General features: G+C 38.2%; 1 protein-coding gene across 2 annotated transcripts in view; it reads right to left on the bottom strand.

The window, feature by feature from the left end:
• Window positions 1-17848, bottom strand: part of LOC109398302 (protein phosphatase 1 regulatory subunit 14B) — a 145411-nt gene that overhangs the window by 40753 nt on the left and 86810 nt on the right. The window contains exon 1 of one of the 2 annotated variants that reach the window (XM_062849139.1): window positions 12230-12302. The exons of the other annotated variant lie outside the window; for it this stretch is intronic. The gene's annotated coding sequence lies outside the window, so the exon portion shown is untranslated. Of the gene's footprint in view, window positions 1-12229; window positions 12303-17848 lie in introns of those variants that run through there. 2 annotated transcript variants of the gene reach the window in all.

Here is a 17848-nt window from a genome sequence, read left to right as displayed (position 1 = left end):
TCCGGGAGTTGATAAAGGAATTTCTCCTGGAATCCAGGGATTATTCTAGGGTTTCCTCCACGCATTCCTACCGGAATACCTCCTACTATTCAGGAACTCCTCCAGGCATTCCTCCAGGATTTCATCCAGGAATGCTTCCAGGAGCTCCCTAAAGAAACTCTTTACGAATTCCTCCAAAAATTTCTCCAGAAAACTCTCCAGGAATTCCTTCAGAAAATTCTCCAGGAATTCCTCCAGAGAGTCATTCAGAAATTCTTCCAGAGATTCCTCCAATAACTCCTTCAGGCACTCCTTCAAGGTTTCCTTCAGAAATTGCTCCAGGCATTCGTGCAGGGATTCCTCCAGGATTTTTTTCAGGGATTCCTTCAGGAATACTTCCATGGATTCCTTCAGAGAATTCTCTTGGAACTGCACCAGAGTTTCCTTTAACCTTTTGAAGCCGAAATTTTTCCAAGCGTTATTATGAAGTTTTTTCTACGTTTTTCTGTAGTTTTGATGGTAAATAGCATAAAAACGATAAAATATTATGCAGAATGTTTTTTCTGGATATTCTAGGTCATCCACACAATTCTTGAGCTTAGATCCTTAAGTCTACGGGTAAAACGGTAATTTCTTTCATTATACAAAGCTACGATTTGTAATCTATCATGTCCAATAAATCTTCTGAAAGGTTAATAAACAATATCAGGTCAGTCAGGATATCCTAGACCATCCAAACTGTTCTTGAGTTTAGATCCCAAAGTCTACGGGTGTACGGTAATTTTTTTCATTATATTATACGAATCAAAATAAAATCTACTTTCGCGACTACTTTTACCCGCAGTCAGAGATACGCGTGAGACAGTCGCTTAAGAAAACAGACCTGTTTTTAAATTTTCCATCATAGCGCTCTTTGATAATTCTTGAAAAAAGGTCGCCACATGGCCGGATGATGTGATGACGTATGACTGCCGCAACTGCACGTGGCATTTGCACTGCGATAGAATTTTGTTCATCATTGAAGGCTTTGGAAAGAAGTCACCATAATTGTGTTTTGCTTGCAACGCACAATACAAAGCTACGATTCGTAATCTATCATGTCCAATAAGTTTTTTGAAAGTTTAATAGACAATATTAGATCAGTTGGGAAATTCTAGGTCAACCAAACTGTTCTGGAGTTTAGATCTTAAAGTTAACGGATGTAATGGTAACTTTTTTCAATAGCAGATCAGTCGGGATATCCTAAGTCATCCAAACTGTTCTTGAGTTTAGATCCTGAAGTCTACGGGTGTAACGGTAACTTCTTTCATTAAAGAAAGCTACGATTTGTAATCTATCATGTCCAGTAAGTCTTCCGAAAGGTTCATAGACAATATCAGATTAGTCGGGATATCCTAAGTCATCCAAACGATTCTTGAGTTTAGATCCTAAAGTATATGGGTGTGACGGTAACATTTTTTTTATTAAAAGATCTCAAAATTATCTTGAAATGACTCATGATATGCCAGGGGGATTACAGATTACAGTTTAAAGTGAATTGTGAGAATAACTACTGTTACTATCAAGAGCTAAACTTCAGAATAGTTTGGACGACCCTTAATGTCCTAAAGGATCATAATACAGTCGACTCTCCACATGTCGATGTTCTACATCTCGATATCTCTCCCTATATCGATAATCTGGTTGGTCCCTTCAATCTGCATACATTTCACCTTTCTGTATGTCGATACCTCCTTGGCTCGATATCTCCCTATCTCGATGCGATCTAGTTCGTTTTTGTTCTAAATTTTCTCTCCATATCTCGATATGGCCATTTTCACAGGTTACTAGACCAAGTTTTCTAGGTGCATAACATTCTGTAATCGCAAGGTGGCATTTGTTTGTTGACGGTTTTTCCTAATAACGGAGGCTTTTCAATCTAGTGTGCATTACAAATGTAACCTTCAATTCGATCTCTCCCTATCTTGATGGTCCCTTCAATATCGAGATGTAGAGAGTCAACTGTAATATATTCACTTCAGGTTGGTCCACACTTCAGGTTGGTACTGTCACCACGATTGATTATGAAACGTTACTCAGTATGTCAGATATAGCTGATGTACCAGTGTAGACCTGAAGTTCTGAACTCAAAGATAGTTTGGCTGACCTGGAACATTCCCATAGTGTTTCCTAATGACATTTGAGATTTCAAGAGCTTCACTGATCTCAGCAGATTATGATATGCTATTATTTATGATGGAAATACATAGTTTTTCTAGTAAATTTGAAGGACTTCATTATAGAACAATTTGGGCGAACCTGAATGTCCCGAAGGTTTATAATAAAAAAGTAGACTTCTGGATGGTCCAGTAACCACGAATATATATGCAATGTTACTCAGTATAGCAGATATGGCTGTAGTTACGAGTGTAGACCTGAAGTCCTGAACTCCAAGGTAAATAGTTTGGCTGACCTGGAATATCCATGTAATGTCTTTAAATGACATTTCAGATTTAAAGAGCTTCGCGGATTCTAGAAGATTATGCAATGCTATTATTTATGGCAAAAACACATGAAGTTATTCATTATAGAACAGTTTGAACGACCCTGAATGTCCCAATGGTATATAATAAGCTAGTAGACTTCAGATTGCTGCAGTAACTGCGGTTGATTATGCATCGTTACTCAGTATAACAGATATGGCTACTGTAGATCTGAAGCTCTGAACTCCAAGGCAGTTTGGCTGACCTGGAATATCCCTACAGTGTTTATAAATGACATTGTAGATGTCAAGAGCTTCGCGGATCCCAGTAGATTATGAAATGATATTATTTGTGGCGAAAATACATAAAATTATTCTTGTAGATTTGAAGGACTTCCATTTGGAATCTCCTCAGGAATATCTCCAGGGATTCCTCCAGGCTTGAATTCAGGCATTCATGCAGTGACTCCGCCGCGAATGCCTCTAGTTAGAGATTTTTTTTTCCAGAAATTACTCCTGAGACTCTTCCAGGCATTCTTTTAGCGATAATTCCAGGAATTCTGGTTGAGGTTCCTTCCGAAATTACTATCGGGAGATCTTCGGAAAAAAATATTCAGGGGTTCCTTCATATATTTCAAAAATACTGCCATCACCTTTTGCAGGGATGCACTCAAGAATTTCTTCAGGGATGCCTCCAGAAAAATATTTTCCCAATTTTCTTCAAACGATTTCAGAAGTTCATGCATGGATTTAGTCAGGAATCCATCCTTGAATTTCTTCAAGAATACCCCCTGCAGCTCTTGCAAGGAATTCCTTCAGAAATGCTTCTGCGATTCTTTTAGGAATATATTTTGAGCCTTTTTTCTCCAAGAAATCCTTCTAGAAATTACCCATGGATTTCTTCAGGAACTACTCCACAGATTCCTCTATGAGAGTATCCAGAGTTGTTGTCAGAGTGTTCCTTTAGAAAGTTTTTCAGGCATTCTTCCAAAAAATTGTCAAGGGATTCCTTCAGAAGTGCCGAAAATGTCTCGAGGATTTCCTCAAACAATTGCTTTAGGACTTATCCTAGGATTTCTTCAGGAATTCCATCAGGGAATCAGTACCAAGCTGATTTATGTAGAACAGGTGAGCTCTTTTCATCCTATTTTACGAAATACAACAGCGTGACTGTTGAAGAGTCAAATAATGCTCAAATAATATTCAATTTCATCGGGTTGCGTTTAGTTATAAAAGCTAGTAGGTATAAATTTGCTGGGGTGGTCGCCCCCTCCCCCTGACCAAAAAGTTGCCTACGTAATTGGAAGAAATTCTAGAAATTACTAGAAGAAGTTCTAAAGAAACCTCTGGTGAAAATTTATGTGAAACTCAAGAAGGATTTCCAAAATTCCTATCTAAAGAACGTCCAGAATTTCTACGAAATTTGAACATCTGGAGGAATTCGTGAAAAAATTCCAACATAAATTCCCCGAGCTATTTTTCCAGAATCTCCTGGAGAAATTGAAAAAACAAAATTTCACGAAGCTCATGAAGAAATTCCATGAAGGGCTCTAGGAAGATCTTGAAAACTTTTAGGTGAAACTCTTGGTGAATTTCCTCTTCAAACTCCTTAGTGACAATCCTGAAAGACGGCTTCGAAGAACATCGTAAGATTCTTGTAGCAACTTACACTAAATCCTTTTTTTACACGACTTTTTTTACGCGATTTTATTTTGCACGATTTTTTTTACGCGATTTTCTCGAAGTTACGCGACTTTTTTTACGCGATTTTGGTTATTTGCGGAGGGCAAATCGCGTAAAAAAAGATTTCCCTTTGATTTTTTTACGCGATTTCACGAAGTTACGCGAACTTTTTTTACACGATCTTTTTTTGCGCGGACGCAACCATCGCGTAAAAAAAGGATTTAGTGTATTGGTGATTTTCCTTAAAAAATTTATCTCTAAATGATCTCTGATATAATTATTTATTTGAAAGGCTCATGCGCTCCAAAGCATAACGGAGCCAATTTCTATAAAAGTGATTACATGATTTAATTACAACGGTCACCTTGTGCATACAATTCGTTTATCCTTCTATCGTCTTCTTCCATGTACTGCTTTCTCAATTTGGCATCCTCGATCCAAGAGTACGAAGACCGTCTACTGCATATGTATATGCAAATCATTGAAAAACTAATCAATGAAACCATGTGCAACTGTGTAATCGAGTTCAGTTCTACTTAGGCCTACTGGCGACGGAGATTGTCGAGTGACTCCGTAGCTTGAAGGAATAGAAGCGCCCGTCTTGCGTCGTGAGGAGTTGTGAGTTCGAGTCTCACCGGAGTACGTGGATTCATAAAGCAAATCTCAATTTGTTCATCGAGCACATGTTCTGTTGTGCACATGGATTTCAAAGCATTTTAAACAGTGTAATGAAATCCTATTTTAAATTTTGGGTACATTTCGTAGTAATTATTGAAGTAGTTTAAGAAAACCGGAAGCAACTTCACGAGGGACCTTGGAGGAAATTCTGGAGGGGCTCCTAGTTAGAAAATTTGGAGCGAAATTTTGAAGAAAAGATTACTTAATATAATCCTGAAAAATCTCTTGAAAGCTTCCCATTCAAATCACCGGAGAAATTTGCAACACAGTGACAGCAGTCGAGTTACGTCAAACACACAAGGCTACGGTGGCGCTATCTGTTCATTTCATAGCGACCGTTTTAGTTATTTTAGTGATTCATTCCCTCAGTATGACTTGAGTAGTAGTAAGACATTCCGTACGAGCTACGCCTGTTCCGGTAGGCCACCCTCTTCTTAATTCAGTTTATTTCAGTGGTCATGTCTATAAATAAACACGATTAATTCACATTCGCCAGACTCTGTTGCAGGTAGAAAGGTACCTTCACGGCGTCACCCTCCGTCGACGGAGTTGGGCCATTTAGCGGATGCATGTTAAATGTAATTCTGCATAGTGTTAAATTTGACGCCACATGTGTTCACTAGCTTCCTTAATGGGTTTGTGTGACAAATGCAAAAGAAAATGCGCAAATGTGTAAATGACTATACTGTTCAGAACGTGTTGACTTACAACATATGGTTTCTGTTTCGCGCGTTGCAATGCATGGCTACGGAGTAGGTCGTGGATTTCGAATTTTAATTTGTCAAGTTATATACTTTGATATTCTTAGTTTTATTATCCAGAGTAACCTAGGTATTTCATTTAGAATAGATACCAACGCGGAGATCAGAGCAGAAAGGACATGAAAACTTCCATTAATGGCCTCGCTCATATTTCCCTTTACTTGAAAGTTCGCATCGTAGTAACCTATGCCGAAACTGATCACAATGTTACCAATTATTTTGTTAATTTAAGAAAAGGTTGAGTATAAATGAATAGAAGTGTCATGTTGAAAGAAACATTGTCCAATCATCCAAATAATCACACGCATGGCATGGCAAACTCACTAATGCCACTACGTAGTAGTAGACAACAACTGCAACAACGCAAAAGCCATGCAGCGGCATCTTTTTCGCGCGCGTCATCGTTACCCCATTCTGCCAAATTTCCCATCCATTTTCTGTTGGGTGAAAATTACATATAAGGCTTCCCACGTGTATATTCCACACGTCTTCTTCGTCGCCTACTCGACTCGGTCGGTTCGGTACATACATTTTGATGATGAGATGATGACCTTGTCTTGCGTGCGAGCGAGTGGGCTCGCCATGACGACGACCACCACAATGCTATGAACGCAATAAAGGAAAAGCCTACTGTTTTTTGTTGATTCTGCGAAGGTTCATGACTGTCGTGCATGACTGACGACTGCTGCGATCGGTCGTAAAAGTTTTCTCGGAGGTGTTAAGGTCCAGGACACCTACGCGGTATGTGCAAGTGCTGCAAAGTATCCTGTAAGTGATGCCACCGTCGTAGAGGAGAAACAAACTGGAAGCAACTTTTTTGCTATGTCAGACTGAACCGGATCCGGAAACACGCTGTGGGAACACAGTCTGTTGGGCGGACGGGCGGAAGCAAACTCCAGTGGGATGAACTGAACTTTTTCCCCGAACTCGGCGGCGGGTGAGTGGAATGCGCCGCATTAAGTTTATGAAGACGGATCTCCTCGGGGATTCTGCTGCGAGTGGGTTGGGTTGATGTCTTCTTTTCACGAGCTGGTAGGGGAGATTTGGGTAAAATGAATGATGGAAAGAAATCGAGATGCACTCTGCATGAAATTCAGCATAGACATCACAAATTAAACTAGAAAATTGTTATGTCCGGTAATTTTAATCAAAGAATTAGGTTCTTCTATAAGTAGCCCCTTGCAATTGACAATGACGAAGAGTGGTACGTTATCCAGACAAAGCCAAACAAAAATGGAGAATATGTCACAATAGATTAAAACAATGGTCGCAGTGATACGGAATAAACAAAACAGGAAATTCCTTGGCATTTTAGCACTCTTGATTAAAATGAAAACGGGCACCAAGTGAACTATTTTAAAGTATTGCATGGTCAGAATTTTTTCTTCGGGACAACTTGTCGTTTTGTCACTTGGACTGTCACTTTATATTTTTTATCGGCCAAAATGAGTGACGCAAAGTAGGCCGTTGTGATACTGCAACGGTAAGTTCAAAGTAGTTAGAGTAGTTAGCCACACAGGTTGTTACTGGTAATCTAGTAATTCTTGGATGTCGATAAATTCCCTACTGAAAACTGAAAATTAAGCCTAGTTTCGAGTTCAAAAGAAATCGCTTAAGAAACTTCTTGATCGATTCCTGGCGGAAATTGTCTACCGTGGTTGCCATTTGAATTGTCATTTCTTCGCAACTGCGTACTGCGATCGAAGAAAAACGGTTTCTTGGGCGATTTAGGCAAGGAATTTCCCATGCATCAAAATAGGCAGAAAAATTCCTTCTGAACTGCAAACAGCGCTTTACGCGGTTACCCTGGCTATTCTGATGGATCCTAGTAGACTCTGTAGATAACCTGTGATCTCATGAATTCTTTCAGGGACTAGGAATGCCTTCAAAGATTTGTTTTGGAATTTGCTTGCAAATCTATCCAGAATTGGTTTTCGGAATTTCTTTGAGGATTTTGCCACCAATTCTATGAAGATTGATTAATTGATTGATTGATTTGTCTTTATTTAAGAGACTTTCAGTCCTTGGCTGGTTCGTCTTTTTCTATGAAGATTCTTCCTTTTAGATTCCTTCCGGAATTTCTTTGTAGATTTCGGTCCTTAACCCTACACAGCTAATCGCGTTCGGTAATTTTTACCGAAATCTCAATCGCTGAGCGTTCGGTGATGGGTTTTTAACGAAATTCTGTAAAAAATTACTAAATTTCGGTAAATTGTTATCGTTTATCTGTCAAACTCTAAAAAATTTCGGTAAAAGTTTTCACCGTTACCGATTTTTTCTTGTAAAACAAACTTAACGAGACTTTGGTAAAACATTACCGAAGTCGGTGATTTTTTCTAACTGTGTAGTCGTGCATTGGGGTCGTTATGACCAATAAACGTGCACTACGTCAGCGGGGTGAGCGTCAGGTAATGCACGAAGAAGGTTATATTATTTCTTAGATCTTCTACCAGTTTTTCACAGAATTGTTCTCGTGATTTCTCTCAAAGTTCTTTCATTCTTGAAATGGTATATTTTTTTATTCTTCAAGGAGTTTTAAGCCAGATTCCATCCAGAATCTTTGCCGGATTTCGCTCGAGATTTCTTCTGGTGTGTTTGAAAGTGTTGTATAGACTACAGCATGGTGATCCAAGATGGTGATGAACTTTGAAGATCATCATAGATGGCTTTGCTTCTTGATGAATTTCAGAAAATTGGAATGTTGATTGATTGATTTGTCTTTAATAAAGAGACTTTCAGCCCTTGGCTGGTTCGTCTCTTCAAAATTGTAATGTGAGTTCAATGAATATTGAGCAGTAAAGATGTCCTACAAAAACGAAGAAACTGCATTGCTTCAACGTCCGGTCACAACACATTCCTGATTAAGGGCCTGGGTCAACCCTCGGGTGGGCTCGCTGCTTGCAAAGATAACCTGGATCATTGGCGACTACTTCATCTGCAGTGAAGGATAGCTGCTCTAAAAGGGATGCATTTTGAGGGATTTCGGCCTTCCCAAGTAACACACATGTTATATAAAAGTTACGACAGCGCAAGTTTTGGTTGTATGGAAGTTTATTTTACGTTATTTCAACACAATGTTAGAATTACGTAAAATAAACTTCTATACAACCAAAACTTGCGCTGTCGTAACTCTATTATAACATGTGTGTTGCTTGGGTTCTCTATCAGAGCTCTGCAGCATTATTATCTTGGTCACTCCGCCTTCTCAATTGGAGACCAGTTCATAGACACTCTTTCTTCTCTAACAGAGACCAATTCATCGGGAACTCCACCTTCTCTATCGGAATCCCGCCAAAAGGAAACTCTGCCTTCTCTATCAGAGCACTTCATAATTTATCATGAAACACTCCGTCTTCTAAAACGGAGTTCAACAGACAACATTTTCTCCAAAATGAAACTACGAAAACATCCCACTTATGAGAGACTTAACTGTGCCATTGTTGTGACCGGATGTTGAAGCAGTAGAATAACTAGCCACAGAATATCAATGTCGCGAGCGTTCGTGTGACCAACATCTAGTTTGCCACGCCCTTACAACGTCAGTACCGGTCCTACAAGTGTCAAACCAATTTTTATAGCCAAAACAAATCATCCACAACAACATGTGTATTTAAAAATAATAGATAAATGCATCTGAGGTATGAAATAAAATTAAATAATTTATTGGCTACAGCGCCATTAGCGATCTAATTTCTCATACATCTACTGTTGAAGCAATGCAGTTTCTTCGTCTTCGTAGGACATCTTTACTGCTCAAAATTCGTTGAAGAACTGAGCTCACATTCCAATTTTCTGACATTCACCAAGAAGCAAAGCCATCTATGATGATCTTCCAAAGTTCATCGCCATCTAGGATCACCATGCCTACAACAGAGAGGTGTTGGATTTCTACCAGAGTTTCTCTCAGGATTTCAGCAGTTGTGCCTTTCGGGATTTCTTCCAGAACTTTTCCCTAAATGCTTCCATAGTTTCTAGTTGAATTTCTACAGGATATCATTCCAAAGTTTCCAAATTTATCCAAAGCTTCTTCAGGAATTTCTCTCGGTGGCTTTCCGAGATGACTTTTGTGGGAATTTGGCTGCTGGTTCTCGATGAGAATCGCCCAACGCAGTGACCCGATGCACTGCAGTACGTTCGACGTGGTTGAACGCTGACCGAAGAAAGCGGCCTGCTATGATCTCGTCATCGTCAGCAGCTGTCAGTCGATAGCGTAGGCGTTACCCCGGCACAATGGTCGGAAAAAATAAAGTTCGGCCAAAACTCTTTTTATGTGTTTAATCGAAGTTATAGGTGTTCTAGATATGTTATACAGAAATCTTAGTGTTTTAAAAGGGGTATTTAAAAATTACGTAACTTAATTCCTAATAAAAAAAAACTGTAAAAGTCAGTGAACCCCATATTTTTGGCGTTTTTTTTTGTTAGAAATTCAATTTGAATGCAATTAAATGATTAACTATCGATCAAATTGAATCATGTTTGTTCAAAACGTGTAAAAAATGTGGGAAGGTTAATTTTAATTCAGTCAAAAATAGGAAAATAACATAAAAATATGAAAAACATGACTTTTTTTTAAATAGCTCTAATTTGAAAACCTGCAAATTTCTGCAAAATATTTAAACGCTTTTACGCAGCATGATGTTTAAGATGTGCCATTCGTAATTGCGGCGACACGTGACGACACGAACCATTTTTAACTTCAAAATTACCAAAATTCCTTGGGTACAATATAAGAAAATTTGAAAAGTTTTGTGACATATTAATTTTGTGCCATACTTGCATTCAAACTGTCCAACACCAAGCTTTCATATGATGGATAACACAAATCATATATTCGTTTCTCAAAATATTAATATTTTACTTTTTTCGAATGGTTCATTTTTCAATTTTATGACTTAGGTCACTTTGGCAGTGAAGATGTTATTGAAATTCAAAAGCTAGTATATTTTCAATCAAGGATCATAAAAGTACATTACATTAACTTTGTAATAAGGTGTAATAACGTTTAAAAATATCAAATTTGTTTTTTGGGAGTTTTGGCCGCCCTTTCGTATGGAGCCCGACCAATGTGCCCGGATGGGAAACATCATCAATTCGCTTTGACAGAGCTCAGATCTGCCATCTAGGAAAAGTTTGCTGTGGGTGTGAAGCATTGTTGGTGGAGTATAGGGAAACAAGAAACCATCATTCAATCATCAGTAATCATGAACAATTAAAAAACAGTTTTTGCCTAAATTTACAAATCTGTTTATGAAAATGATTTCACTGTTATCCAGATGGTACACAGAATGCAGTGATACGTTTTTTTTACATTGGTTGGGATTTGAACGATAAAACTGCTTTATAGTAGTTGAAAACGATGACGGTTTGTTTCCTCTTATGTTTAAAATGCTTCGAAAATTTAAAGATATTTTTTATTGAAATTTGGATCAATGTACGAGGTTAGTATATTGATAAGCTACGCAATAAACGTAACTTTTAGATTTCTATTCCAGATTAAGATATTCCTAATCTATTCTGGAATTAGGTATTCTGTTCTAAATTTAGAACTGATGATTTAGTTTTTCAAATTTCTAACATCCTACATTACAAGAGGTTTATCGGAAGAAATCTCGTAAGGGACGTTGGGAGCAATACAGAAAAAAACCTCAAGAACAAATCAGGAAGTCTCGCAGACTAAAAACTCCTGGAAAAAATCCTCAAATCAACTGTATAGTATAGATCCCAGAAATAACTCTCATGGAAATTTGGAGAAATCCCGGGAAGAACTCCTGAGAAATTCTAAAAAAAATGGACAACATGGAGGAAACATTCTGAGAGAAGCTCCTGTATAGATTCATGAAGAAATCCCAGGAAAATGTCGTTGAGTTATATACAGCAAGAACTCCAGAAAAAATCTCGCGAGGGGCCTTGGGACCAATACCGGGAAAATTCTGTAAGAAATTCTATACAAATATTTTCCAGAATTGCCGTGAAAACTCCAGGACAAATAGGTCGTAATTCAGGAATCCTGGTAGATTCTTATGGAGGAATACTGGAAAGTATAGCTCAAATTTTGAAAAGATGCCGGTAGGAATCCGAAAGAACTTCCAGGTTTAATTTTAATTGAATTAACAATCACAAAATACACAAGAATCCAATAAATATGCATTTATCTACACAGAAAAAAATATTCATGTAAAATTCAGCAAAAATCATGCACATAAAGGGAATGCTAGAGTTAGTGCATATTTACATGAGATATCATGTAAAATAACGTTATGTTCGTGTAAATTTCCGCTAATAGTCGTGTAATGTAATGTTAAAAATAATGTACATAATATCAAGTCAATTTTCCATCAAAGGCATATTTGTGGCCGACTCCCTACTATTTATAATATTGCGTGAAACGTTCAAGTTGGAAGGAATGGACAAGTGCAAGAAAACAAGACGACGAGCGAATTTGATGAAGATATTTTTGCACGCTGTTGATCGGTGATACACATGGCCAGCTACGATCAACATACCACCGACCGGCTGCAGCCGCCCCCGCTCATCACATTAACTGTAGCGCAAGCGACGTGCTAAACGATGCAAAAGCGAATGTCACGAGAATTGAGCAGACATATTTGTTGTTTTGGCAAATAAGCGTGTACGAAAATAGGTTTTACCTACTGCGAATTTCACTTACCAAGAACGGAAAACGTCGAAAATGGTTCTACAAGTTCAAAGCAAATGGATGGAGATTCGTTTGTTGAGCGCTGTGAATACTGTACCTAAAAATGAAGAGAATACAAGATTATGATTAGAAAATAATTAACTACCACAATTTTACAGGCAACTGACAAGTGACATGGAAGTGGTTCCGTTAGCTTTGCCTCGCGAACCGTTTCTGTCCCTGTCAGTTAACTAGGTTGATAAAACACAGCATTTGAAAGCCTCATGTGCACATACCAATAGCATAGCATCAGTGCATTAAAGGTTCAGCGATTCACTTATACAAAAGTCAGGTCAGCCAAGCCGAGCCAGGTCATCCGGTAAGTGACCCAGATAAGTGTCTAACAAGATTACTTTGCATATAATAACTGTGTGTTCTGCATATGCACACACAAACAACTTTCCCATCATCATGATGACGATGATGGATTGGAAAAATATGTGCATGCAGAGAGAAAGAACAATATTCATCTCATAGCCTCTAACCGCAAGCAAAGCCCCTCGCCTCGGGCTAAATGATTGCAAGCGGAAATGAGATGCACCAGACGTGTATGATAATAACAATAAAAAAATCATGTTCCGGGATTGCGAGCAAACACCGGCCTACCACGATGGGTTCCCTCCTTGGCAACCCGATCAACAACCGTAGTCAACAACATGAGGCAGCAACAACTATCGTCGTCCCATCCCCATATGTTAGGTGAAGGGGGAAATTACCCATTAGAGAGTGTCATATCCCGGGTCCCATGTCTCGTTCGCCCCATATCTATGCATGGTGGTGGTAGGTTAATATGGCCCACATTACGGTACACCCGATCGGGTAGCTAACCGAGTGGAATATGGGTTTTTCATAATAGTTCATCATTCGCTTCCGCAATCTGATCTGTTTTCCACTATAGCTGCCTACATACATCCACTCCACCGTCCTTGGCGTACTGGTTTATTCTGACTGGCAAAGTGGCAAACGACATGCTGAAGAGGTAAATAAAATGGCAATATCTGGTGTGATACTCCGCTCCACGTGTCAAGTAAGCATATGCATATGGGTATGTCATTATTGGTCTGGCGAAAACATAATAAAAATGCAGCAACAGATAGCAGATTGACAGTTAGGGGCTGTCCATAAACCACGTGGTCATTTTTTTTGGACTTCTCAAACCCCACCCCAACTCCCCCCCCCACCGCGTAGTCATTAGTCCTTACAATATTTTTTATTCGTCCATACAAAATGGTCATTGGCCGACCCCCCCTTATTATTACATGGAATAATAGCAAGTGAATGGGAATAGTAGGCCTTATCCTTCTAGTATGCTGATGATTGCATTTTAGCATGGCCTACTATTGTTTCGTCAACAATTATCTTAATCTAAAAGGAACAATAACTATAAACCTCTTTGCGTAAGTCATAGTTTACTTGGATATTCTGTTCCACCTGAGGCATTCCACGCCTACCTTGATGCAGTCCAATGCGAATCACTGTGTCACAGTAGCTAACGACTGTTGACATCGATCATCGTACCCGATGAGTGCCATTTTTATTGCTCACTGATTTGATTATTATTTATTTACACTGTCCATTATGCTGTGAAATCGGATACTCGCCCTTTTCTGACGGGATTATAGCAAAACCACGGGCTTTTATTTACCTATCACCTACATACATGTGACTACCTTCTAGCCGTTCCTTTTTATTTCTAGTGGGTAAAACAGCTGCTAGCAAATAATTTGACCGTTGGTTGGATGATACCATGGATGAACTGGCTGAACCCCAACATACTCAATGCAATTTTTGTAGATGTATCTTGTGAAAGGTCCTATCTGCAAAAGGAGTTTTGGCTTCAGCCTGTTCAGCCTGCTGTTACGCTGAAGCTAAATCTCAAGTTCTTATTTTATCTTCAGCAAGAAGAAACTCAAACAAGGAAACCGAGAAATCGCAGATGGGCCCTGTTGCAATGTTCAGCACGGTTCGCTGACCTGCCTGCGGGTTAGGTCAGGCACGTTTTTCCCGTCTCTCTGTCCTATATCAGAAGTTTCGGAAAATCGTGACTTTTGCTGAAAGGTTTCTGCTAGAATTACTGGCAGGAATCCAAACCAGTCAGTTGGAACATTGGTGCAGTGTGTTTGCGTGCTGTTTAATTGACGGGTAGAAGGCAACATTCATGGAATGGGGTACTGGTTCTTGTTATGACATACAGTACGGAATAGAATAAAAAGTGCTTACGCAAATTAACTTTTGGTTATTTCAGGCCATTGATTGATTAATTATTACGAAATAAAACAACAATCACTGTTTGACATATCACGTTATCGTTACTACGGATACAATGACATGTTACAGGCAACGCCGCCGCCAACTAGGATTGTGGAGTACCTACGCCTGCAGGCTGATTTTATTTTAATTAGCGCTGTCGCGTTGCACTTGTTCAGCTGTCCAGAAATAGGAAATGCCGCCATTTCCATCAATGCCTTCATGCGTCATTCGCGCTTGGCATCACCTACATGCCTATAGTGACTGCTGCAGCAGATTAAACGAAAGGGAGTAAGCATGGCCATATGTATCGACTTGTCGTCGTGTAAATCATTGTATATATAAACAAGCGATGTGAAAAATAAACAATCGTATTATTAGAAATGGCTTTTGCCTTTCGATCATGTGGCCCGTTAATATTAGTTTAAAAGTTAGGTTAAATGATTTGTATTTGAAAAGACCCAACTAACAATCACTCATTTAACAGGCACCATTATGACGAATCAATTCAGCATAATGTTGAATAAAATTTGAATTATTTTTACGTACAACCTATGTTCGGGTTTTGTTCACACCAATTTGGAGAAGTTATAAAGCACCATGTTGTGCAATAACTTAATTTTTGTTGTTTAAAGCGTTTAAAAAATGTTCAGGAAAGCTGTTATTCAGCTTTGGCAAGAATTACTGAAAATAAATAAAATGCAAAAATTTTGAACTCTCACGAGAGTAATTATTTGCTCTCATGTTGAGAACACCTAATATGAAATAAGAATTACATATAAAATTACCTAAATCCGTATTAGAGCTCGAGACCTGTCGATTGCCAGCCGCATGCCTTCCTGTCTGCGCCATCGTAGAGATGGTAAAATGCAGCACCCAAAGCAAAACATAAACTTCTCATGACTCAATAATGATCACTGCTGAACTTGTGTTCAGCAGTGGTGAATTAACACAGCACGCGGTAATCAACTAAACAACGGCTCAACTTCAACAGCTGTTCAGCCCAAAACACGTGTTTTCCATTCTGATTTTGCTGTCAGTATTTTTATCGCACGGTGAGCAAATTTGTATCGAATTCGGCCAAAAAGTGTTGGTCCTTATTGAAGATTTTGTTTCCAGACGTACTAATTGCGATATGAATATGTTTTTATTTTTATTATTAAATATTGATCTTTAAAAATGGCGCATTCACAGCATCTGTTCAGGTAATCTACTCATGCTCAGTCGAAGATCCGTTAAGCAATTTTTTATTTATGCTTTTGTCTTGAAATCTTGATATTATGTTCAATAAATAGTGCATAAGTATGTTTAGGGATACTTAAAATGTGTCGATTTCTAAATGCTGTTTGGTTATCTAGGTGACTGTGGGAACAATATTCAGTAAACACGACAGCACTGAAATGTCATATGCATCGATCCAAGCGTCTCGTACAAGCGAATTGCTACGGAAGATAAAAAATATAATAATCAAGGTACAAGATATCTTGTTACAGACTAATAATAATAAATAAATGCCTCATTTTTACGTTGATTACGTCTCTTGGCACTCAATGTTAAACTACACAATTCTATTCTGTTTTATTTTATGTGATTCGTTTAAAATATTGGTTCAATAATAACTTGGTTGTCTAAAGAGTTTTAGCCATGATTTATCCCATAATCCGAACAAAGTTCCTAGTCAAACTATGACGGGCTGAAGGCGTTTTTTCGACAAGTGAAAAGTGTATTGTTCAGGAGCATATGCTTATCGATACATCAGCTTAATAAGATGCAAACAAATGTTTTGTTAAACTCTTTTGTTAAGGAATCAATGCTTGTCGAATAAATTTCTTGTTAAACTTTTGAAAAGTATTTAAATTTATCATTGTTGATACCGATGAGGAAAGTCGAACATTGACTACTTTCTCAATTGAAAAATCATTTAAACAGTAATGTGTAGAGCATAATTTTAGTTCAGCTATCATTGCCATTATAAAGCAACAATTCAGCAAGCTTGCTTGTTTGTGACTTGCTTGTTTGTGACTTGTTAGTTGGGGAATTTGTATAAGAAAAATCTTAACCCAAAATTACTGGATATGAAAATATGTTGGTCAAAACCTAGAAAACTGACATCCCAAGAAACAATTATTGCTTTAAGAAATGTTTCTCAAAGCAGCGTTGTTAAGCTATAAGTTGAATTATATTTGATTTAGTTAGAATAAAACTGCACTTTAACTCTAGTTCGCTTAAAAATGAGAATCTGTTTAACTAAAATCGGTCATGACATTCATGTTTATTCATCGATCATACCAAGGTTGTGCAGTAGGGCAGTTCAAACTTTAAACATGTCAAAAATTTAAAGCTCCCATATGTTCATTACATTCCTTAGTGCAAAACTAAAGTCCTGTCAAATTTTCAGCCATTTCGATGGTGATTTAATGGTGGCCCAAAAGCAAAATAGGTTTATATAGGAATTACTATGGAGAATTTTTGAAAAAGGTTCTCCTCGTTGTAGAACGATGGACATGGATGAAGTCATAGGGTCGAAGCCGAATTGAATTCTTCAGGCCTCAATGATGAATGTTGCCGAAGATCGCAACTCGTTTCGACTCACGAGACATAAGTTACTAATCGATATTCGTCCACGCATGCATGAACAGAAGGCCACAGCTCGATCGACCTGCTTGACACGCAATCATAGTATGCGTGTTACCTTCTTGCACACCTTGAAGGGATTCGTGTATGAAGATGCGCATGCGAGTGAGAATTTGTTAAATAACTTTTTACCCGATTGTCGAAATGAGTTCCGATCTTCGGCAACATTCATCATTGAAATCTGAAGAATTCAATTCGGCTTTGACCCTACAACTTCATCCATGTGGTAATGCTCTACAATGAGGAGAACCTTTTTCGAAAATTCTCCATAGTATTTCCCATATAAACCTATTTTGCTTTTGGGCCACCATTAAATCACCACCGAAATGGCTCAAAATTTGGCAGGACTCTAGTTTTGCACCAAGGATTGTAATGAACAAATGGGAGCTTTGAATTTTTGACATGTTTAAAGTCTGAACTGCCCTATGTGCAGCTGTAATTAAATAAACCATCAGCAATTTATCATCACATTATAAACTCTTCTTCAACGTTTCTTAAACAAGGTTCTATGATGCTTTGTTGTCTAATCGCTTAAAAAAGTCATTAAAATCATTGTTGCGGTATAGAAATTAGGCTCATAATAACAAGCGTTCTTCGACAATTATTCCACCTTTTTGCATTCAAAACATGTTGAACAATATACTTCCCGTAACATTGTATGGATTTCATTTTTAATAATAGATTTGATTGAACAAAGGTTGCCAAAAAAGT

This window comes from Aedes albopictus, chromosome 2 (genome assembly GCF_035046485.1).
Source record: "Aedes albopictus strain Foshan chromosome 2, AalbF5, whole genome shotgun sequence".
NCBI classification, from domain to species: Eukaryota; Metazoa; Arthropoda; class Insecta; order Diptera; family Culicidae; genus Aedes; species Aedes albopictus.
The sequence above is the reverse complement of the archived record's forward strand: the minus strand, read 5'-3'. Positions and strand labels throughout refer to the sequence as shown.